A 2,354-nucleotide genomic window follows, 5' to 3' on the forward strand; every position below is an offset into this window, starting at 1 on the left:
GCGCAAAATTCCAGTTTGCTAGCGCAAATTACTGCACGCAAAATTGGATCTTGATAAATCCAGCCCTATGTGTTTGCACAGAAATAACAATAGGAACACTTCATGGAGCAAAGGTGAGGTTAGCATGGTGGTGGTGGCAGCATCATGCTGTGGGTTTGTTTGCATATATATTAAATGGTGCAGGTGTGACACAAAATTGGGGAAATAAAAAAAAAAAAAGAGACTCCCTGCATTTGCTTATTTTAATTAAATAGCCAGACACCTTCAAGTATGTAAAATAATATAGCATTAGAATGGTATCATAAAACAAACAAAATAGGTTTCATGTTTAATGCCTTTTGATCATGTTTAACAGCTAGACCGAGCTAGGAAAACTCTTCTAAGGAGTTTTATTGTATCCAATATGCAGAGCAGTCAAAACAGTCAGCCCTAAACCTGCTAGTGGACTGAGGTTTCTATGCATTTTGCAAAATGGAAATTTAAATATTAATCGCGTGTATTCATGCATTTGAGTAATTATGTAAAATACAGCAATTTATAGAATAAAAATAAAAATGCTTGAACCAAAATTGTAAGCATACATTATTTGCATACATCTGTTTTATGATTTATATTAATTTTACCCTGGGAAAAAAAAAATTAATGACATGCATGCCAATGACGGCTGCAGTAAAACTCTAGATCTAATATCCACCCTTTTGTTTGACCTGATTTTTCCAAAGCAAAATTATTAACTGTATGATTAACTTGTATGTTGTTAACTGGATGAACTTTTAACTCTGACTCACAGACCACTAGATGTTCAGTTTTTATCATACAGCTTTAATTTAAATAACATTTGAATTTATTAAGAAATATATTGAGAAGTTTGACACTTTCCATCAGGCTGTGGGTGTGAAATATTCAGGAATTTAGTGAGAGTTTGTCAAGAGAGATGAAGAAATGTTATGTTTTGTAATACAATTTAAAGCCTGAGAGTAAATCAACACCACATGGAGGGAGACCGAAAACCAGCTCTGAAAACAGGGACTTGGAAGAAGAGAATATTCTGAAAAAATGAAAAGTCCCAGTGCTTTGTGACATTTATGTCTTCATGTATTAACCAAGGGGAGACATTTGATCATTGGGGCCGAGGAATCTAAAACATTCTAAGACATTCACTTTCAAGAGGCTGTGTGAACTTGTCAAGTTTATGAGCCGTTCTTATCACGATGACTCACCTCTGATTTCGCAACAGGGTGCTACACCCACCAAGCATAACATTAAAACCACTTGCTTAATAATGTGTTGGTCCCCCATTTTCTGTCAAAACAGCTAAGACTCACCAAGCCATGGACTCCACAAGACCCCTAAAAGGAGCTTTAGTCCAACTGTTTTTAATGTTCTTTTTTGTTTCTGCATTTTTTTATTTCTTCTTCTTATTTTTTTCCTACTTGTTTTGATTCTGTTTTATTTCCCTATATTTTAATGATGTAAAGCACTTTACATTGTCTTTGTACTGAATTGTGCTATACAAATACATTTGCCTTACCTTGCCTTGCCTTGGGATTCTGTCATGAATATGTCATAGGGGACCCTTATAGGTCCGGTCATTTGCAGGGCTGGACATTTATGGTTTACGCTTTTATATTCAGCAAACTCCACAAATTTGATATCTGGAGAATTTGGAAGTCAAACTAATATATCGTTCCTTAAAAAGGTATAGTGGAGGATTTTCGCAAATTTTTTATATGACCCGCCCTGTAACCACTCCCGACAGGAAACGCCTATTAAACGTATGTGAGAACGTGCACGAGCCCATCTTTCCTCGTGCACACTGTTTAAATGTTGCTCTTTGTAGCTCATACAGGTTTAATGTGTCCGAATGTCCACCCTAACCCATATATCCCTCAATCACTACTGTATGTAGAGTGGGGACTATATAATGGACTTTATAACAAACTCAGTTAACTGACTGTTCATACCGATGATCACAACTTTTAGCTCCCTATCAGCACGTAACTCCTGCTCCTCTACTGCTCGTAGCCTATGCCATCTTTGTTATTAGTCGGAGCTGTCAGGGCGACAGCCATAGGCGGATATACTGGGGTGGCATAGGGTGGCAAATGCCACCCTAAATGACAGCCTTGCCCCCCCAGCTGCCACCCCAGTTGGCGGTAGGGGTGGCGAGGCTTATAAATTATGGATCATTTGAGAATTGCGACCGCTAATTTCCAATGTCGGACTGCAGTGAATGCAGCACGAAATGACGCGAGAGCGACTGAGACTGTTTTGAAAACCGAGCGGGGCAAAGTGAGGGAGCCTGCGGTGATGGTGAGAGGAGACACGGGATGAAACAGGTAAAAATTGATTAA

General features: G+C 38.5%; 1 protein-coding gene across 2 annotated transcripts in view; it reads right to left on the minus strand.

Annotated features, from left to right (window-relative positions):
• plpp2 (phospholipid phosphatase 2) overlaps positions 1-2,354 on the minus strand; it is a 37,026-nt gene that overhangs the window by 24,908 nt on the left and 9,764 nt on the right. The gene's annotated exons all lie outside the window — the stretch shown is intronic.

The sequence above is a fragment of the Cyprinodon variegatus genome, unplaced genomic scaffold (genome assembly GCF_000732505.1).
Source record: "Cyprinodon variegatus isolate N-32 unplaced genomic scaffold, C_variegatus-1.0 Scaffold1016, whole genome shotgun sequence".
Classification (NCBI taxonomy): domain Eukaryota; kingdom Metazoa; phylum Chordata; class Actinopteri; order Cyprinodontiformes; family Cyprinodontidae; genus Cyprinodon; species Cyprinodon variegatus.